This window comes from Schistocerca serialis, chromosome 4 (assembly GCF_023864345.2).
Source record: "Schistocerca serialis cubense isolate TAMUIC-IGC-003099 chromosome 4, iqSchSeri2.2, whole genome shotgun sequence".
In the NCBI taxonomy this organism is placed as follows: domain Eukaryota; kingdom Metazoa; phylum Arthropoda; class Insecta; order Orthoptera; family Acrididae; genus Schistocerca; species Schistocerca serialis.
This window is the reverse complement of record NC_064641.1, coordinates 722,388,230-722,411,597: the sequence shown is the minus strand read 5'-3', so window position 1 is coordinate 722,411,597 and position 23,368 is coordinate 722,388,230.

Genomic DNA, 23,368 nt, shown 5'->3' with positions numbered 1-23,368 from the left:
CGCACGTGTATGCCTGCGGTTCGAGTCATTGTCTGTCTCTTTGTTGCCGCGCGTCGTTACTGGGATTAGGAGGCCTAACTTCCACAAATTCGCCTTGCCGAGAGGGCCCAGCTCTGTTTAAAGCTCGCCAGTTCTGATGGAATTCAGGTCTGTCGTTTTGTCGGTAGTTTACACAGTTTCTTTCGTGACGGTCACGTGGTGGAGAATTTCTCCCTGAATCGTAACTGCGCGCTGAACTGTTGCGTCTGAAATTATTCTGTCTCCCTTGATAATAATAGATCTGATTACCATATTGTCTGTTTCTATGGTTATCTCTGTCATATTCATTACTACGGAAATGCGATCTTTCTCTGTAACTATTACTCTGCCAATGGTTGTCATATGGGTGGTGTCTGTTTTGATCACGATTTGCGTTGTAAGAATAGGCTTGTCGTGGCCAGTTATTGTTTCTGTCGTCACGGAATTGTGAGGGATGTGACCTGTAGCAATTGTTTTCCTGTTTTCGCATCCCGCGACTGTCTGTGTCAATTTCTAATTCTTGTAACAGTCCCTGAAATGCTTCAATGTCGTCTTTGCAACGTCCTGCTAAAATAATATGTCGTAAATGTTCAGGCAATTTGAGTAAGCAAATGCGGATGAGTTCTGAGGGGCTGTATGGGTTTGAAAGATACTGATTCTTATGCAACATGTCTTCAAAAAATTTCACAAGACTGGAGAATTGAGATTGTTTGAAATGTTTCATCATTATGATGCCATGTTTTACTCGGTCTTGTGTGGCTTGAGACCAATATGCTGAGAGGAAGGCATGGTAAAATTCTCCTTCACTGTGGCAATCGTGAATGACCGATCGCATTCTTACAGCTGGTTCATTCTCTAAGTAGCCACACATAAATTCTAATCTGTGTTCTAACGACCAGTTGGGAGGAAAACAATGAGAGAATTGATGGAGCCATGCTTGTGGATGAATGTCGTTGCCAGAATTCTTAAATGTTTTGAATTTACGTGTAGTAATGAACAGCTTACAGTCAAAGTAATCATATCGGCGAGTCGCATATCGGTCATTGTTACATCGTTTTGGCGGTTTCATTTCAAAATTCGGTGCACCTTGCCAATTTCTTTCATAACTTCCGAAATGCCCTGTGTTATTATTTTGCGGCTTTTCCGTATTTCTAAGTCCCTCTTCCCGTGTTGGAGCGCGAGTGTCTTCTGAAATACGTAATTCTTGTATTACCTGTGTCAGCTGATCTTGTACTTCCCGGATTTCTCTTTGGTGTTGTGTATTAATTTGATTCTGATTTTGTTTGAATTTCCTAATTTGTTCGTACTCTTCTGTGTCATTAAAGACTACCGGTCTTGCATCAATCAGATTATCATCTACCTTCGTAGATAAATTAGTGAACTGATCCAAAAGTTCGGCTACTTTCTCCGATAGTGTACTTATTTCCTCAGTGTGTTTTTCTGAACCAAGTTTCAGAGTATCTACTGTGTCTTTAAAGTTTTCCTGAGTTTTTGCAAGTTGAGTGACCGAATCGGTAGATGCAACTGAGTCAAATTTAGCTTGCAAGGTCTCATGATTTTCATGAACAATAATTTGCAGTTCTTTTATGGCTGCTTCGTGATTCTGTAATGCATTTTCATGCCGCGAAAAAATAGGTTGGAAATGCTCACAAATTTGTGTTTTTACGTCATTACAGGCTTTTTGACATTTCGATTCTATTTTATGTAACTCAGTAGTTAAATCTTCACGCGTTTGTTCAAGAGTTTGTTCCAATGAGTCTAACTTTTGAAGCTGTTGCTGTGTTTGTCTCTGATTTTGTTCCAGTGTGTCTAACTGTTGCTGTGTTTGTCTCTGATTTTGTTCCATTGTGTCTAACTTTTTGAGATTTTGTTCCACTGTGTCTAACTGTTGCTGTGTTTGTCTCTGGTGTTGTTCCATTGTGTCTAACTTTTCAAGCTTTTGTCCCATTTGTTGCATTAATTGTAATAACAATGCACTGGTGTCTGAAACATGTTACTCAGTGCTTTTCGGCAGTGAAGTTGCACCGGCAACATTCACATTTTGACAAGCGGAAAATGTGTCTTGACTCATTTGAGAAAACGGTGAGAACCCTAAACCTGAGTCTGCAGTATTTGCAATATTGTGTTCTGTCATTCCCGATTCCTGAGGCGAGCTGTTGCCGACCAATCGATCGATAACACTTCCCTGTTCACTACCTGTTTCACTGTCTACACCATTGTTTGCCGCCCGCTCCATTTCCCTATGCGCAATTACCAAATTACTACTTTGAACATTAGTTAATTCATTACTCTGCGGCGCTAACACACTGCTTTCGTCTTCACTGTCATTTCTCAGTTTACTTTGGAGCCTAGTATTACGTTTTTCACACGTTATAATTGTCACAATATTTCACACGATAACACAGAAAAGCACAATTTGAAGATCAAAATAAAATAACATACCAATGGAAATAATGTCTACTTAATTGCCAGCGCAGCTGCGAAATACTTGGTGCAAATCTACATTCATGCCACAACTGTTTTACTGTACAACAATGAAAGTCTGCAACTGCAAAGGAGATTTTCTCTACAATTACATGCTAGCAATAAACAAAATCTACACTAATTACACAAACTACAAGAAAAAAATCAGAAGATTCCAGTGAGGTATCCTGGCAGGGTCGCCATATGAAACGTCCCCTTCGAACAATTTACACACGACTGTCCTTAAACTGATACACAATATTTTTTTAGCGCAACGCAATCTGACTTTCAAAAATCCCTACAAAAGAATGGCCCTGACTAACATTAACCTATAAGTTTCACAAATCACTTACCTCACAAAAATCTTTGCTACTCAAGCTACTGCAATACAGCGAGCGCCACTACTGCCAGCTAAATAAAAGATTCAAAGTACTGAAGGCACTAACTACTGATAGGCATAGTTAGCAAATGAAAGATTTTGATAGAGAACAACCAATGTATTTACCTCAATAGTCATAATATATATAGCAATTCATGACAAATTACAAAACTTCGCCATCTCTCTCCCCACATCCACCACTGCTGGCGGCTCACCTCCAACTGCGCAACGCTACGCGCTGTTCACAGCCAGCTGCCTAACACTACAATGGCGAGTATTACAACAATGCAAAGCAGCCACAGACTGCACACAGCACAGCCAGTGATTTTCATACAGAGGTGGCATTACCAATAAAAAAACGTAAACAGCCTACTTACACATTTTGTGATTTGCTGATATCTTGTGAACTACAGTGCATGTGCACTTTATGTCATTTGTTAATATGATTTGTACTCATTGCGTATACATTTTGTGATTTCCTGATATGTTCTGTACTGCAGTGCGTGTACACTTTTGTCATTTAATAATATCTTTTGTACTCATTGCGTATACATTTTGACATTGCTTGATATGTTCTGTACTCAGTGCATGTGCACTATATTTTATTTCATGTTCTGCACTTATATATATGTATCTATTTTGTGATTGTAAACTTAGTTAATTAAGAAAAATTTGTTGCTCATGGCAAGTCCAATTGACTCACCATCGCTGCCAAATTTTTGCCCCCCCAGTGGAAGGTTATGTAAGAGGTATGCGCTATATGCGCTGCCTGCAATAGGCAAGGCATAGGAGAGTCTCTGACCAGAGAGCAGTATGTTGTTAGTTGTCGCTTGTCGCTTGTGTGCGCTAGTCTGTAGTACTCTTCGTGAGTCGGCAGTAGTCTACAGTAGTCTGTGCTAGTGTAGTCTGCGTGAGTCGGCAGTAGTGTGCAGTAGTCGGCGCGTGTCTGCGCTTGTCTGCAGTCTGCTCTGGTCAGGACTTTGGAGGATGAGTATTATTGTAGAAGGTAAAGAAGCAGCCTTGCGCATATCTAGTAATGTATGTTAACTGTCATCCAATTTCTTTTAAAAAAATGCCCCAATAATAATTTTTATAATATAAAGTAATTTTTAAAAAAAAAAGCATTCATTTTAATTTAAAGAATTTATCCAATGCATGATCATTCCTTTCACGAATCAGGAAAGTATAGGCCAGCATTACACGGAGCCGTGCAAAAAAAAAAAAAAAAAAAAAAAATTGGTAAGAGCAGATATATTCGCGGTTTTTATTGAGGTAAGAATTTTTTTGCTTTTTTTATTCAGAATACAGGGCCGAGGCGCAGAGTTGCTGTCGTCCTAAAATTTACCAGGTTACTGAATTTTCTTTTCTTATTATTTCGCGGTTTAGTAATTGAACTTTGTGAGTACATCAAATGCACAGAGATCATAAATGGGAACCAATTTTGTTCAGAATTTTGTTCAGTTATTAATATTTTTGCGGGGAGGTTACACTTGGTTCATATTTAATTAATACTTTTTGTGGGGAGGTTACAACTTTGAATAGTGGACGTTACATTTCAGATGTGTTACGACCCGTGGCTCTACCCTTCATTCGATCCCTATGTAACGCTACATTTCAGCAGGTTAATGAACGATCGCATATTGCAGGTCCTGTACGGGCCTTTCTGGATACAGGATATGTTCGACTGCTGCCCTGGCCAGCACATTCTCCAGATCTCTAAAAAACTGAAAACGTCAGGTCAATGGTAGCCGAGCAACTGGCTCGTCGCAATACGGCAGTCACTACTCTTGATGAACTGTGGTATCGTGTTGAAGCTGCATGGGCAGCTGTACCTGTACACGCCATCCAAGCTCTATTTGACTCAATGCCGAGGCGTATCAAGGTCGTTATTACGGCCAGAGGTAGTTATTCTGGGTACTGATTTCTCAGGATCTATGCACCCAAATTGCGTGAAAATTCACATGTCAGTTCTAGTACAATATATTTGTCCAATGAATACCCATTTATCATCTGCATTTCTTCTTGGTATAGCAATTTTACTGGCCAGTAGTGCAATATCATTACTTGTCCATGCAATAACAGCCAGAATAGTCCATTGACTGATATTCTAATGCATTTCTGTTTGCTGCAGGCTTTTGCGAAGGCTGAAGTTACACGGGGCTACCCGTGGTTTAGGGGTAGCGTCTTTGATACATAATCAAAAAGTCTTCGGTCCCGGGTTCGATCCCCGCCACTGCCTAAATTTTGATAGATCATCACCATTGGCGGCCGAAGACTTCCGGCATAAGAAGTCAGCCTCAATCAGCCAACGGCCTTGTCAAAGAGGGAGGAGGAGCGGATAGAGGTTCAGGGCACTCTCTTGTCCTAAGGATGGGAAATTGCCCCTAAAGTCGGAAGAATCAGCAGTGATCAACGACATGAGGATGCAGAAGGCAATTGAAACCACTGCATTAAAGACACGTAACGTGTATCCACAGGACATGTGGCCTGTAATTGAAGAAGTGTCATGATCATCTCTCCATTGGAAAAAGATTCCGGAATAGTCCCCCTTTCGGATCTCCGGGAGGGGACTGCCAAGGGGGAGGTTACCATGAGAAAAAGATTGAATAATCAACGAAAGGATAACGTTCTACGAGTCGGGGCGTGGAATGTCAGAAGCTTGAACGTGGTAGGGAAACTAGAAAATCTGAAAAGGGAAATGCAAAGGCTCAATCTAGATATAGTAGGGGTAAGTGAAGTGAAGTAGAAGGAAGACAAGGATTTCTGGTGAGATGAGTATCGGGTAATATCAACAGCAGCAGAAAATGGTATAACGGGTGTAGGATTCGTTATGAATAGGAAGGTAGGGCAGAGGGTGTGTTACTGTGCACAGTTCAGTGACCGGATTGCTCTAATCAGAATCGACAGCAGACCAGCACCGACAACGATGGTTCAGGTATACATGCCGACGTCGCAAGCTGAAGATGAACAGACAGAGAAAGGGTAATGCAGTATGTAAAGGGGGTCGAAAATCTAATTGTCATGGGCGACTGGAATGCAGTTGTAGGGGAAGGAGTAGAAGAAAAGGTTACAGGAGAATATAGGCTTGGGACAAGGAATGAAAGAGGAGAAAGACTAATTGAGTTCTGTAACAAGTTTCAGCTAGTAATAGCGAATACCCTGTTCAAGAATCACAAGAGGAGGAGGTATACTTGGAAAAGGCCGGGAGATATGGGAAGATTTCAATTAGATTACATCATGGTCAGACAGAGATTCCGAAATCAGATACTGGATTGTAAGGCGTACCCAGGAGCAGATATAGACTCAGATCACAATATAGTAGTGATGAAGAGTAGGCTGACGTTCAAGACATTAGTCAGGAAGAATCAATACGCAAAGAAGTGGGATACGGAAGTACTAAGGAATGACGAAATACGTTTGAAGTTCTCTAACGCTATAGATACAGCAATAAAGAATAGCGCAGTAGGCAGTGCAGTTGAAGAGGAATGGACATCTCTAAAAAGGGCCATCACAGAATTTGGGAAGAGAAACATACGTACAAAGAAGGTAGCTGCGAAGAAACCATGGGTAACAGAAGAAATACTTCAGTTGATTGATGAAAGGAGGAAGTACAAACATGTTCCGGGAATATCAGGAATACAGAAATACCAGTCGCTGAGGAATGAAATAAATAGGAAGTGTAGGGAAGCTAAGATGAAATGGCTGCAGGAAAAATGTGAAGACATCGAAAAAAATATGATTGTCGGAAGGACAGACTCAGCATACAGGAAAGTCAAAATACCGTTGGTGACATTAAAAGCAACGGTGGTAACATTAAGAGTGCAACGGGAATTCCACTGTTAAATGCAGAGGAGAGAGCAGATAGGTGGAAAGAATACATTGAAAACCGCTATGAGGGTGAAGATTTGTCTGATGTGATAGAAGAAGAAACAGGAGTCGATTTAGAAGAGATAGGGGATCCAGTATTAGAAACGGAATTTAAAAGAGCTTTGGAGGACTTACGGTCAAATAAGGCAGAAGGGATGGATAATATTCCATCAGAATTTCTAAAATCATTGGGGAAAGTGGCAACAAAACGACTATTCACATTGGTGTGTAGAATATATGAGTCTCGCGATATACCATCATCCACACAATTCCAAAGACAGCAAGGGCTGACAAGTGCGAGAATTATCGCACAATCAGCTAAACAGCTCATGCATAGAAGCTGCTTACAAGAATAATATACAGAAGAATGGAAAAGAAAATTGAGAATCCACTAGGTGACGATCAGTTTGGCTTTAGGAAAAGTAAAGGAACGAGAGAGGCAATTCTGACGTTACGGCTAATAATGGAAGCAAGGTTAAAGAAAAATCAAGACACTTGCATTGGATTTGTCGACCTGGAAAAAGCGTTCGACAATATAAAATGGTGCAAGCTGTTCTGAAAAAAGTAGGGGTAAGCTATAGGGAGAGACGGGTCATATACAATATGTACAACAACCAAGAGGGAATAATAAGAGTGGACGATCAAGAACGAAGTGCTCGTATTAAGAAGCGTATAAGACAAGGCTGTAGCCTTTCGCCCCTACTCTTCAATCTGTACATCGAGGAAGCAATGATGGAAATAAAAGAAAGGTTCAGGAGTGGAATTAAAATACAAGGTGAAAGGATATCAATGATACGATTCGCTGATGACATTGCTATCCTGAGTGAAAGTGAAGAAGAATTTAATGATCTGCTGAACGGAATGAACAGTCTAATGAGTACACAGTATGGTTTGAGAGTAAATCGGAGAAAGTCGAAGGTAAAGAGAAGTAGTAGAAATGAGAACAGCGAGAAACTTAACATCAGGATTGATGGTCACGAAGTCAATGAAGTTAAGGAATTCTGCTACCTATGCAGTAAAATAACCAATGACGGACGGAGCAAGGAGGACATCAAAAGCAGACTCGCTATGGCAAAAAAGGCATTTCTGGCCAAGAGAAGTCTACTAATATCAAATACCGGCCTTAATTTGAGGAAGAAATTTCTGAGGATGTACGTCTGGAGTACAGCAATGTATGGTAGTGAAACATGGACTGTGGGAAAATCGGAACAGAAGAGAATCGAAGCATTTGAGATGTGGTGCTATAGACGAATGTTGAAAATTAGGTGGGCTGATAAGGTAAGGAATGAGGAGGTTCTACGCAGAAAAATATGGTTCAAATGGCTCTGAGCACTATGGGACTTAACATCTATGGTCATCAGTCCCCTAGAACTTAGAACTACTTAAACCTAACTAACCTAAGGACAGTACACAACACCCAGCCATCACGAGGCAGAGAAAATCCCTGACCCCGCCGGGAATCGAACCCGGGATCCCGGGCGTGGGAAGCGAGAACGCTACCGTACGACCACGAGATGCGGGCTTCTACGCAGAATCGGAGAGGAAAGGAATATGTTGAAAACACTGATAAGGAGAAGGGACAGGATGATAGGACATCTGCTAAGACATGAGGGAATGACTTCCATGGTACTAGAGGGAGCTGTAGAGGGCAAAAACTGTAGAGGAAGACATAGATTGGAATACGTCAAGCAAATAATTGAGGACGTAGGTTGCAAGTGTTAATCTGAGATGAAGAGGCTAGCACAGGAAAGGAATTCGTGGCGGGCCGCATCAAACCAGTCAGTAGACTGATGACCAAAAAAAAAAAAAAAAAAGAAAAGTTACAAGATTTCTCATTGCCAACGTCGAGCACCACAAGCATGCGTACAGCTGGTGCATGTCTGATTTTTGTGCACAACGGACGAAGACACGGAACTGTGCATTTAAATTTCAGTATAAAAGTTTTAGCTGCACATGGCGTAGTTGAGAGATATTAATGAACGAAGCCAACAAAATTAAGACCAACTGGTAACAAAGTATCAGTATTCAGTAACTTGTACGTAAAGAACTTATGCAGTTATACGCAATTTGTCACCTAATACAAGTACAAAATGAAATTACGAAGACTCGTATGAGATGGAAATACACTTTCGCTACTTCCTCACGCATTGCCTAATTGTTTGAGATTCTCTGCAACACTACCAAATTGTGCTCTCCCACGTTATGGCTAAATTTAGCGATTCGAAGTTATTTTCCAAACCATAGAGCCAAATCCCATGTTCGTAAACTTGTCCTTTCGACCATCTTCATCTCCTGAATTTTCGCTATTTTCGAAGCAGAATATCATTCTTATCTTTTTGCTTTTGTTCCCTTAGGGCCAGCCCATCTCGCAGTAGCCTTTATTCACTTTATTGCACCTTTTTTTGCAGTAAAGTTCGTTCCCCGTTCTTGGTCATAATGCTATCACCTTTTTCCATAGTTTCTATTTCCTGTTGTGATCTCAGCTTTTCCCATAACTGGATGGCAAAATTTTGAAAGCTCTCCTCTAAACTTCTTTTATCTTACTGGTTTTCTCCAGGAGCCTTTCACCTGTCGCTCTATATTCTCTCTTCTCCAATTTTTTTCTTGTATCGTCCATATACTGACAGCCAACTTCTTGAAACATTCCAAAAATGAAGCTAACACATCCTACTCATACATTTGCTTATTTGTAGTAGTGATAGTAATGATGGGGGAATCAGACTCTTTAGTTACAATACTTAAACAGTTTCGATTAGTAACTTGTGTACCATCTAACACTATAGTGGTACAATACCAGGAGTTCCAGAGTCACGACTAATAGTCATGACCCCTTGTTCACTAGTCAGAGCTGTGAAGTTTTACTTCAAATCTGACGTGTACGTCTCATAATTCATCACCTATGTTGCTCTCATCTCGCACTTCTACACCCGCGTTCTCTTCTAGTTGTCCCCCTTACTATCCCAGTACTGCATTTCGATCTATGTCGAGAAGATGTCTCGAACAATTTAGTCTCAGACACCGAAAAATTAGAATCCACTGAGCACACACTAACAAAATAACAAATCCTACCAGTGCAAATGAACCTTCAAAATCCACTCTTCGTCTTACACATACACACACAAAGAAACTTCAGAAATCGCTGACAACGGTTTCCGTCTTTTCAGAATCATCCACACACAACTTTTCTCTACATCTACAAACAATATACAAAGACATCACACAGATTTTCAACACATATCGAGACACTTAAGAGCACTTTAAAACAGTGCAGTTCGAACAGTGTGGCACACCAGCAAAATGATTCTACATCCCAAAAACAATTAATTTATTACAGATTGTACGCATACTTATGTATGTGCTCAATGTATCAGACTGTTTAACACAAGAGTCTGGTGACCTTTTCATAAGACCTAGACAAAGTGCGCCAATATAGAATGTACCTCTAATGTCTATTTTACTACTGCCCTGGCTTGGTAAGCTAATACAAAACGTACCTATTTAGGATTAAATAATGAGTTCTGGTTGGGTCGACAGATACAAAATGTCACCATTGTCTACTGAGCTAAATATTAAGGAAGGAGCCAACTGCCCATCAAAGAAAGGGGAGGTAGTACGGAATCATCATAGTGACTTAATCTTGATATTATGTGGGAGGAGAGTTAGCTTACAGATACCAAAAGAAGGGAGAATGGAGGGGGGAGGGAAGACGTTCTGTCTGTACTAAACGATTAGTAGTATAGGTTATGTCATACTGAATGCTTGGTAACAACGTGGTAGCTGACTGACTTAATGCTCGTCTCTCACTGAATGTATCAAAAAACTGAACAGATGTTTGAGTGGTGAAATGCTTTCCTATGATTGACAATAACCCAGTGCAGGGCACCTATGTATAGAACCACACAGTATACTGATTACAAAGTATTAAAATAGCAACCTATTACACTTTAGGTATTAAAACCAAAGGCAGAAAAATAAAAAATACACCGATAAATTAATGATTTTATCTTGATTAACTATAAGGTATATCACCAGAAACTGTCGAAAGTATAATTGCTTTTTCTGATATTGAAGTTGTAATAAGCACTGAGATTTCGAAAATGTGAGAAGAATTTGTGGAAATTTGTATTATGTAGTTTCAATGTTTCATAAACTAACGTGTTATGCTAGGAAATTTATACATTGCCACAAGGATGTCACTATTTTTCCTTTGATACTAAGGCTGCCACTACTCCAGTTTGCTAAGTTATTGCAAAATAATGGTATGCCCTCTTTGTCACAATGGGGGATACCTGGTCGCGGAAAGTTGGAGGACTGTGGAAAAGCGAGACGACTGGGAGTCGGGTTTTGAGATTTTTTATGTTTGAGAATGGCCAACTGTAGCAGAGTCTACTGCGTGTTGGTCATAAGTTCGGGCGTGAAATGACCTTTTCGGCCGTGGAGGCTGTGTATAGAATACAGCTGAAAACGTGAATCTTCCCACTAATTTCGGTGCCCTGCGTGACTTGGTGAAGAAGGTCTTTGAATGACGAAATGAACCATTCGATCTCCACGAAATGTACAATCAGTCTGTTCTGTCCCACGGGAGAACTGCTTTCGATTAGTGAAAAAACTTCCCAGAGTCAAACGTGCATATGTACTTTCCATGACAACAGGTATACAGCTGCAACAACTAAACACACGTAACAGCAGGCCGGTCATGCAGGAGCTTGGAGGGTGGTGCAGGAGGTGAGCCTGGATGCGCTCTGTCTACAAGAGCCGTACTGTCTTGCTGGGAAAGTAGCATTTGCCGCCGTCAACTGGCACATAGTAAAGTTCGGTGATGAACCGAGAGCTACCATTTTAGCAGTAAACAAGGCTCTGAGAGTCACAGTTTTGTCGCACCTATCAGATTACAGCTGCAACGTCGTGGAGCTCCAGTCACCAATAGTGTTAACATATTAACATGTACATTTAGTATATCTTGACCAACTCCTACAGGTCGCCGCGGCGTTGAGGGGGGGTGCAAAATTGTAGTTATGGCGGACATAAACGCCATATTCCCCCTTTGGCACAGCAGCACTCGTGATGAGAGAGGTGGAAAGACAGAAGTGACCATTATCGCCCTGTAGTTTGTAATCGCCAATAGGCCAGGAAAGCCCCCCACCTACAGCGGAAGAGAGAGTGAGAGCACCAATATTGGCATCACGCTGATGTCACCGAATATACCAAACGTCAAAAATTGGACTGTGAGGGATACGGTCACCACAAGTGACCATAACATAATCACCTTCGCAGTTTGTGATAGTGAGTGCCGTTGGGACATAGGGTGGGAAGCGCAACTAAATTACAATACTGCCAATTGGGAACGCCTGGAAAGAGAGTTTAACGTCCCGGAATGGCAGGAGGGTGATGAAGACGTGGATAGACACGCCGATAAGTGGTGTGTGCACTTACTAGGGCAGTGAAGGCAGTTGTACCAACTGCTAGGAGAGGCTTTGGGGTATCTCCATCGTCATGGACTGCTGAGCTAGGGGAGATGTGTCAGTATTTCATGAGGGCGATGCGGTAGTACCAGTGAAGTGTCGCCTAGGAAGAAAAACAGCGATGGCTACAGATATGTCAGGTAGCTAAGGAGCGATTTCAAAAAGAGCTGAGAGTTGTAGGGTTAAAGTTGGGAGAAATATGTGCAAAGCCACCTGGCTACCCATCCCTTGGGCGTCCCTTACAAGCTTGTAAGGGAAAGCATACGGTCACACATGGTGCTGTCCATTGTCGGGGACAGGAACTGGATGATGGGGTCCTGGCAGGAAAGTACTGAGGTCCTCCTCCTGTTCCTTTTGCGTGATGAGAATGAGCAAGAAGACACAGAGGATCAACGCCTAATTGAGCAGGAAGGTCAAGGTCAATATGACAACAACGCCATGGTGTATCCATTCCCAGAGAAAGAAGTGGCTGCCCAAATACAATCCTTAAAGATGGACAAGGCTCCTGGACCAGACAACATTGTAGCAGAGGTGGCGCAGTACCTCGTTCCTCGTGACACCTCTGACAAGAATATACAATGAGTGTTTACCATTAGGGAAGTTTCCCTCCGTCTGGAAATAGGCCAATGTTGTAATTACCTAGGGGGGCCAAGATAAAGACCCAACGGAAATAAAATCTTACAAGCCGATATGTTTATTAGACCTGCTGGGTAAATTGCTAGAGAGGTTTCTAGCTGACAGCGCACCGAGTGCTGTGTGGGATGAGTGACAGGTAGTTCGACTTCTGGTCAGGGCGATCGGTGTCTGACACAATTGCACTGGTGGCCGAGGTCTGTGGAACATCCTCACACAAGTACATTGTAGGCGTCATGGTGGACATCAGTGGTGCCTTTGACAACCTCTTGTGGCCTTCGCTCTTCTCCAGCTTGCGGAAGAAAGAGTGCCCAGGGCCGCTATATGGGTGTCTTAAGAGCTGTTGTATGGGAAGGGAGGTCCGGCTATCGTCCCCTACCGGGAGAGTTGATAAAAGAATTACAAAAGGTGTCCCCAGGGCTCTGTCCTTGGGTCTCTCTCTTGGGATGTAAACATGGGGCCTCTCCTGGATGGCTTGGACGGCAGTGCAGATGTGCTAGAGGTGGTAGCCTACGCAGACCTCCTCCTGTTGATTGGCGGCCGTAGCCATGAAGACCTCGAACCCAAGGTAGAAAGGGCAATAACTGTGCTGGGAGTGCCGTCAGAGAACCAAAATGAGGGTGGCACCTAATAAATCAACATATCTATTATTAAAGGGTCAGCTAGTTAGAATTCCAACAGTCAGAATCAATGGCTCACCAGTTCTTCCGCGTCATGGGACCTGATATCTGGGGCTAGTCATCAATGAGAGTTGGAGTCTTTCCCGGAATATTGACACAGTGACCCAGAGGCCGCTACAGGTGCTCAACAACTTGATATCGATTGGTCATAGAAGGTTTTTAACTGCCACCTGATTTAAATTATACCACAACACGATTCTGACTCCCATACTGAGCTACAGATCGGGAGTATGGGCGACAAGGCTCGCAAGGGTCGTGAGGAGGGAGCAGTGAGCAGTGAAACATGCACCTGTGCTCAGTCGGGGCTTACAGGATATCTCCTCGGAGGGGGAGGGGGGGGGAGGGTTGAAATGGCTCTGAGCACTGTGGGACTTAACATCTATGGTCATCAGTCCCCTAGAACTTAGAACTACTTAAACCTAACTAACCTAAGGACATCACACAACACCCAGTCATCACGAGGCAGAGAAAATCCCTGACCCCGCCGGGAATCGAACCCGTGAACCCGGGTGTGGGAAGCGAGAACGCTCTACCGCACGACCACGAGCTGCGGACGGGGGGGGGGGGGGGGGAGTGGGGCGGACACTATTAGTACTCACTGGGCTTTGTCCCTTGGATATTAAGGGAACAAGCGGCATGGTACTGGGCTAAAAAAGGCAAAATTGACAAAACTGTAGAAATTCTGAGGGTTTGCCATCAAAAGAAGGCGGGAAGAACTTTGGCAGGAGTATTGGCATAGCGAGGAGACTGGACGCAGGACTTGTCAGTCGTTACCCAGTATTGGGGAATGCCTACAGATCAAACACTTCAAGCCAACAGAGGGCTACTGCACTTCCTCACGGTACGCGAAACGTACCCGGCATATCTTTGCCGGTTCGGGAAGCGGGCTACTCTCTCGTGTGACTGAAGTGCTGAGGAGGGCATTCCAGACCATGTGGTTTACGAGTGCCCCCTGTTCGACGATGTGGCTGCTACATTACGACGAAAATTACCGAATCACGACACGTACCACCTAATTTGAGACCACGATACCTTCAGAATTATTGACAGTTTCACTAATGAGGTATCATCAAAAGTCTTGAGACCAATGATTGAAAGCAGATAGCGGGAGACTCCACATACGTACCCCATTCCGCCGGGGCGCGGACTCGACGATCGCCGTGACGGTCGGTGTCCGTCGCGTCTTGGATTAGTGGAAGGTGTGTCACCAGCCGGATACGACACTGCACACCGGTAATGACCTCTAGAATAACATTAGTCTTTAAGCAGAAAGTAGTTTTTTTCTCTATTAGCATTTAAGTAGCAAATTGTAGCGAGTTAAGTTCTAGGGCGAGCCCGGTGCCAGGGGCACGCCCAACGGAGTTAGCTCGGTGGGCACCGTTAGACAAAGTAGGTTTGTATTCTCTGGACACCTGTAACGCTGCAGGTATTGTAGTTTGGTAGAGCAGCTGGGTAAAGTAGACTTGGTGATAAAGAGTAGTTGTTGCCCCTAGTCTTAGCTAACACTTTCTGTAGTAGTAGATATGCTGCAAGCTATTGTACAGAAGTAAGACACTCTAACTTATTAGGTGGTGGGTTAATGTTTTATTCATGTTGTTGTTGAAATAAAGATTCTTTTAAATAAAAAACAGTCTGCTGAAAACTGACTGCTGACTTGTTGATTGTGGAGGACTGATGACTGCAGAAGAGCTGTCCCGTGGCCCGGTGGGCAGAGCGTGAAGTCATAGTCATGGAGTTTATGGCTCGCCGATGAAGGGTTGCCGCTGGGCCTGTATTATCTACCGTACTAGACAGGCTACCATGGCCACGATGTCAATATAACCAGCTGTGATAAAAAGAATAGCGGTTTACCTGATGTTTTGTTAACAGTCGTGAAAACATTATGATTAGGAGCAGACGTCCATAACTGATTGGATTTGAAGTGGCTGGCATGATTGAATGATTAGTTGACTTTTAGATACAGACTTCATAACTGATTGTGTTAATGTGACTGGCTACAGAGAATGTTTCGTAAATTCTTAAAAGCACGATGTTACACCTTTTTGTGTTAGAGAGACTGGCTATATTCGTGTTAATATTGCTGATGGATGATTGCTGTTTTCTGTGCCTCATTCCGAACTATTTCAGGTAAATCACTGCCTTGTTGACTCTCGTGTACACTATATGTGAGGACGTGGACAGAGTGTACACTGATAGTCTTTGTTAAAGGAATGCTGATGTTCTTAATTTTTACAGTTGCGTATGTGAAACATTTGATTTGCAAGATTCAGCAAGAGTTTCTAAAATTTTGTTTTCAATCCTGTTATTTGGCTTATATAACTGGTCTCTACTGTTATAAATGTGGTCTCTTAATCCTCGTTAACATGTTTTTACATTCCTCTGGTATTCCTATGGATCTGTTGTCAGGAAGCCTTTGCTCTATAAAACTTGCTACATGCTAGTTTACTCGTTTGAGATAAAGTTAAAATCTGTGTCTGAAAACTGTAGCCTCTCCTTACATTGTTTGCGATAAAATAAATCTTTAATTCACAAACAGTCGGTCAATTCCATCCATTCATCTTATTAGCCAGGTTGCGAGTTCTAATTTTTTCTGATGTTTGAAGATCAAAATGAAACTTTTATTCTAACAGGTAAATCAGTTTCTGCAAACCAAAGAAACTATAGATAAAATAACAGAACTTCCTCTCCCCAAAATCACTGATTGGCAAAAAATCATTTGCTTACTCTCTCGGACATTATTAGCGTGTAGCGAATGATTCTCACAGCCTCAAATATTCCTAGAATGAATTCTTACCAGGTTCTGAATTCCCACACTCGTTGCTATTTGGGTGCGATATTATGGCAGTGGCTCCATAGCGGCGCATTTCCGCCGTGTGATTACATGAGCAATTTAGCCTTGTTGGATATGGTCTACGCTTATCTAACGTTATCAGGTTCCCTTACCTGTACCAGCATAATGTCGGTCCTTGAACTCATCTCAGTATTTCTGGCAACGTATTGCTCCCTCTTCTTTCTTTCTTATCATCATCATCAACAACACCAAAGCTACGCTACATCCTACATGTACATCTGTGACATGAAGTTTCAAAATGGTATCAATTACAAGGCTTGCAGTAGACCATATGTGACACTAATAAACGAATGGAAATGATAAGGGCAAGGAAACTACATGATCCTATCATCCTTATACAACGGCTCTTCGGAAAGTAAGGTCCGATCGGTCAAGAAATGGGAACAAGTGCAAAACAGATATGTCTCATTTGCTGCAGTTGCCTAACGTTCCTGCTACTTCTGTACACAGTCGCCGCTCCGACTTGGATATTTGTCTTAGCATTGTACCAACTTTCCAGTGCCCTCGTCATAGAACGCAGCCGCAGTACTTTTCACCAATTCTGTATGCTGGTCTGCTGCTCGTTCTTCGTATCAAAATATTGTCCTCATAACCAGCGGTTCATGTCAACACAGATGAGACTAGAGGAAAGCCAGTTACAGGCTATATTGTGGGTGATAAAACACTTCCCATCGGGAACTATGCAGGAGCATCCTCACTGACCATGCAGAGGGCGGCGGAGAATATTGTCATGCAGAAGGAAACGCACGACTGTTATGTTATGTGGGCTGCATAACATCAGGCGAAACCTCTTATCAGACCCTCATACTTGTCAGGAGACACTGTTTATTTAGGCATCTTTATGAGCTCATTGTACCCTCAGATCTGAAAAGAGTGGCATTACGCATCGACAGGCATACTAGAGATGTTACTCAACTCATTTTCGCAAAGCTTCATCGGATTTTCACTGTGGATTCCACTTCACGTCCAGTCAGAGCTTTTTCCCCGAATAGCCCTCATAGGACAATGGCTGGCCACTCCAGAAGAGCTTCCTGTTCTACCTCAGTTGTCCGTGGACAGCAGTTCTGTGAAGGCATCTGGTCAGCAACACCTCTGTTGGTCGTTGATATTATTTGTATAAACCACAAACGCGGACTCTCCTTCATTGGGTGGAGGGTGAGTGATATTCGTGGGCTGTCCACCCACCAATGGAATATTCCTTTAGCTGTCTCGCATTGATTCCCGGTCCTATGCGCCACAAGCTGACCTATAAACCCAGAAAAGTGTTGTTTGGGCAATCGTGGTTTAATACTCACCTAAAAGCGAAGACATAGAAAATACTCCATAATGTCGCAAGCCCACTTCTTTGTTGGAGGCTAAATTTCAGCCCAAACGATGGGAAAAAAATTGAGCACAGGGCGACAGTGACTTGTCGTTTCATAATTTGTTGGTCTTATATTCAGTAGCGTTAGTACCTCCTTTTCCTTTTTCGGCGACGCGTTCTCTGGAGCCGGCCCAACAAGGCAGAAGTAGGAGCGAGCGCACCAGCTTCCGGGAGGCCGGGCTGCGGGGTTTATCTGGCACAATAATAACAATTAGGGGGACGCCAGGCAACCTTTGGGGACGCATTACCGCGCGGCTTCCTGCCGATAGCATCGCCGCTTAATTAGCCTATTCGCCCCGCGCGGCCACTGCCGCGTAGGCTCCCTCATAAACCTAACGCCCCTCCTCTCCCCTCCCCACCCCTTCCTGCCGTACCCCCTCACCCCTCCGTTCTTCCCCCACCCAGAGGCAGACGTCTTAAACCCCTTCCTCAACCCCCTCCACCACCCCCATTACGAGCGTTGCCCGGGCCGCCTCCTAATTTATTAATCGCCTTCCTGAGAGATACGCGCCGTCTTCACACCAGGGCTCATTACGCCGCGTCCTGTCCTCCGCCCCCGCACGCCACCGTACACTGCCTCCACACCCGCCTCTTTCCTCCTCTCACTGTGCGCAGCTGGAGTGCCTCCGGTCTGTCTGCACGTTTTCGCCAGCAGATTAAGGTTGTAAGCGTTGAAATGTGGCTCCTGGTTAGCTTAGCTAAGTACACTGGTGGAAAAAAAGATCGCAACACCAAGAAGGAGTTGTGCGACATAAATGAAAGCTTGTAGGCGTGTTTCTACGTGTGGAAAACGATGTCTATTTAGATTTCAAGCCAGTCGCATAACAGTGCACTAGTATCGCCACTACGAGGATGCCAACCGAGTTTGCTTTAAATATATGCTTTAAAGGTCACGAGCGATAGTTACGTTCGACACTGGACACGGTGAGCTTTAAGGCGACAAAGATGCCATTAACAAGATGAGGCGAAACAAGCGCTGCAGTGTGACGCGAGGTAGGGAGGCGAGAGAGGGTGCCGGGGCTTATCAAAAATGGTTCAAATGGCTCTGAGCACTCTGGGACTTAACACCTGAGGTCATCTGTCCCCTAGAACTTAGAACTACTTAAACCTAACTAACCTAAGGACATCACACACACCCATGCCCGAGGCAGGATTCGAACCTCCGACCGTAGCGGCCGCGCGGTTCCAGACTGAAGCGCCTAGATCCGCTCGGTCACACCGGCCGGTTAAGACAGTATTGTAAATAACAATGCTTACACCCAATCATAGAGACGCAGTTCAGAGGTCATGTTCTCTTATCGATTATATTCGAAAAATTCTAGGCGGCAAATAAACTTTGACGCCTAGAACTTTTAGTGAAGTTAAAACTTTTTCAGTAGATAAAGCAAACTTAACTCTATCTATATAAAAATTAAGAATATTGTAAACTGTTAAACGACAGAGCTGTTAATTAATGTACGTCCGAGAAAGGAGATATTTATGGTAGATACTGCTACCTGCGCCTAGAGCAGTTGATAGCAGATGTACCGTTAGGCGATCCTCAGCGCCCATATATTGTAAATACACCCGAAGAGGCAGCAGTAGGACACACTTTGCACCGAGGTATCAAACCGTCCGCGTCATTCAAACGCCCATGTTGTGCCTCGGATGACGACAGAGGTGGCAGACTTGAAAGCGTTTTCGGTGAAAGTAGGAAAAAAATCGCAAGGACTGTGCACCGTCCTGTATCGCTTAGATTTCACGGAAGTAACTGTGTGTGCCACCCGTAATGTTTACAAAACTGCATGGCAAGCTGAGAGATTATTTTCCACTTTTAAGGCGATTAGGTGATTAGACGTCAGGGTGACAGACCATTTTACTTGGGACTTCCAGTACAGGCCGCCTGTGAATTGTTAATAGTGCTGTTTCCGATAGGGACATTGGTTAGAATAGTAAGACTTATATTTTATGTGTTTGAACTTTTACAGAATACATCAATCAGTTAAAACAAGAAACTTTTATTTGCAGTCATAGTTCCTGATCCACCTGAGTAAGTAGCAATTAGGAACAGTTTTTTCCAGTGATCACGAAGAGCAATGTGGACATAAAGAGTGAAGGTTGTGGTCAGTATGTTCTCCATCACTTTCAGGGTGACTGCAAAAATAGTTTTAAGGCTCTCGTAGATGGCGAAGGTAGGTGGAAAGCAGAGAGAAACGATTTAATAATCCTGTCATAACAGTATAATGAAGTAACGACCATTTGATTGTTACCTGGCGCCCCACAAACAGCTTAACTGAGTTTGAACGAGTCATGTAATAGGACTACATGAAGATGGGAGTTCCATATGCGATACCGCAGAAAGATTTGACGGAACATAGGCACTGTACATGATTACTGGCGGCGCTGGTCACGGAGATGTATGGTTGCAAGAAGACCGGACTCCAGGCGGTGACGTGACACCACCGAGAGGCAAGATCATGGTGTTAGGCGTATGGCTCTGGCGCATGGTACTGCTTCTGTAACAGCAATGTCAGCAGCAGTAGGCCAAACAATGACGCAATGACGCAACTAACTGTTAAAAATCGCTTATTCCGAGGACAGCTCCGAGCCAGTGGTGTCAAGCGAGATCTCACTGGGAAGCAGGGTGGAGGTCTACTTTGTTTTATGATGAAATCTGGTTCTTACTCGGAGTCAGTGATGGCCTTGAGTTGGTTAGAAGGAGACCGGTTGAGGGCCTTCAACCAACTTGTCCGTGTGGTAGACACGTTGACCTACGCCAAAATCCCTTCGTCCTCATAACGACAGATGTTTCGTCGAACAGAATTCGGTGTCCATTTTCTAAGGCTTGTTTTGCCACGGCTAGTTTTTCTGGATGGCGTAGGCGTAAGCACCTCTCGTGTTCCGTCCGGCGTTGCTCCACAGTGGGTACTGTTTGGCCGACGTATTCCTGGATTTCCGGAAGGCTTTTGACACTGTACAACACAAGCGGCTTTTAGTAAAATTGCGTGCTTATGGAATATCGTCTCAGTTATGTGACTGTGTTTGCGATTTCCTGTCAGAGAAGTCATAGTTCGTAGTAACTGACGGAAAGTCATCGAGTAAAACAGAAGTTATTTCAGGCTTTCTCCAAGGTAGTGTTATAAGCCCTTCGCTGTTCCTTATCTATACAAACGATTTGGGAGACAATCTGAGCAGCTGTCCTCGGTTGTTTGCAGATGACGCTGTCTGTTTATCGACTAATAAAGTCATCAGAAGATCAAAACAAACTGCCAAACGATTTAGAAAAGATATCTGAATGGGGCGAAAAGTGGCAGCTGACACTAAATAACGAAAAGCATGAGGTCATCCACATGAGTGCTAAAAGGAACTCGTTAAACTTCGGTTACACGATAAATCAGTCTAATCTAAAAAGCCGTAAATTCAACTAAATACCTAGGTATTACAATTACGAACAACTTAATTGGAAATAACACATAGAAAATGTTGTGGGGAAGGCTAACCAAAGGCTGCGTTTCATTGGCAGGACAATTAGAAAATGTAACAGACCTACTAAGGAGACTGCCTACACTACGCTTGTCCGTCCTCTTTTAGAATACTGCTGCGCGGTGTGGGATCCTTACCAGGTAGGACTGTCGGAGTACATCAGAAAAGTTCAAAGAAAGGCAGCACGTTTTGTATTATCGCGAAATATGGGAGTGAGTGTCACAGAAATGATACAGGATTTGAGCTGGAAATCATTAAAAGAAAGGCGTTTTTTGTTGCGACGGAATCTTCTCACGAAATTACAATCACCAACTTTCTCCTCCGAATGCGAAAATATTTTGTTGACCCGAGCTACATAGGGCGTAACGATCACCACGATAAAATAAGGGAAATCAGAGCTCGTACGGAAAGATATAGGCGTTCAATCTTTCCGCGCGCTATACGAGATTGGAATAATAGAGAATCGTGAAGGTGGTTTGATGAATCCTCTGCCAGGCACTTAAATGTGATTTGCAGAGCATCCATGTAGATGTAGATGTACACGTAGTAACAGCCACACTGACATAGTATCTTCTACACAGCAGGCGTTCTAAGCCCGAGATCGTCCTTCACAGGCCTCATGAGCTGTCGAATTTTTGCTGGGGGCCTGAACACCGATGGAATGTTATATCTCTTCAGGAGCCGGCTAATCTTTCCCGACAATGTACCACAGAAAGGCAAAAACACAAGTTTCTTGCTTTCTTCTTCGGTGGTGTTCTCTTCCGAGATTCTGGCAACGCTAATAATATGAAGCAGGCACAAAACGATTCCAAGCCCCTCTTACTATGAGATGGATAATGAGGAAAGACCTGTTTTGAGATCTCAGAGAAGCTATAATTCGAAAAGTTGCTGCGGTCTGTGTGGTTATGAAGATAGCCAAAGGCAAAGTAGGATGTGTTGCAGGAAAACATTCTGGAAGTAAACCGAAAATTTTAATGTTCAAGCGCCCGTTTTTTATAATGGCAATGGGACTCATCGGAGACTAGAAGCGGAACCAATGAAGGGTTCTGAAGATAAATTGTCTTCGCTATCGAAGAGACTTCTTCACTTACTTGCTGACATCCTTATTAACACAAAAACTGCAGGTAATATGCAAGTAAATATGAGGGTGGCACTCGAGAAGAAGGAAGACAAGAAAATTAAGATTTATCGTCCCGTCGACGTTTTCTTCATTAGTGGCGGAGCGCAAGATCCGACGAGAGAAGGGTGGGAATGGAAATTTCCCGTTCCCTTTGAGAGGAACCATTCTGGCACTCGCCTTTAGCGACTTAGGGAAACAAGGGAAAACCTGTATTTGGTTGCCTCGACGAGTATTTGAACCGTCATCCTCTCCTGAAAATTTCCAGTGTCTTCTCAGTGTGTCACCTTACTCGATAATGTGCTTGCTAACAAGCAGTGCTGATAAGATGAAATCTGCTGACGGACACATATGATGAAATACGTGCGTTTCTCGCACTCCTTTCATATTTTTCTATAATATTTAGTCCGGCAATGGTATCTTTATTGTTTTGGTCTCCCAGTGTCATGCCCTCTTGGTCCTTTTATACACGTAAAAACACACTAATGCTCGAAAGTGGATAGGGCCAAGAAATTTCTCTTTTATTATCTTATAAGCTGCTGTCCCTCCCAAATCGCCACACGGTTAGCTTGAAAGCTTGTTTGTTTGAATGCCTTCTATGGAAAGAAGCAATACTAACCTTTGAAATCTTGCCTCTCCTGCATGTTTGGTGACGCAAAGAGATTCATCTTCCTAAATTTTGGCGAATCATGAGCCATCCTGCAGCATTCGGGCTACTTGCCAGAACAGCAACCAGCTTACGCGGCAATTTTTGACAGCCTCAGTGGCCAGAATGGCGGACGCCACTTTCCCCTCCACAAAGTCGCGTCTCCACTTTGAGCAAGGGAGAGAGGCGGTGTCAACATTTCAAGATTCGTCGCAACCATTGCGTGGTACGAAAGACTTCTTGAAAATCGTTCCTTCTAGTAAAGGAAGCAACGTGTCTTATTGCTGGACACGAAATAAAATTCCACTTGATGTGGTGAAAGGGGATGCTTGCTTCCGGAAAATTATAATCATGCTTTTATTCCTTGAGATAATTCTATGAAGGCAACCTTCCTTGTCCACCCTCCTGAATAACGACGTACATGGCA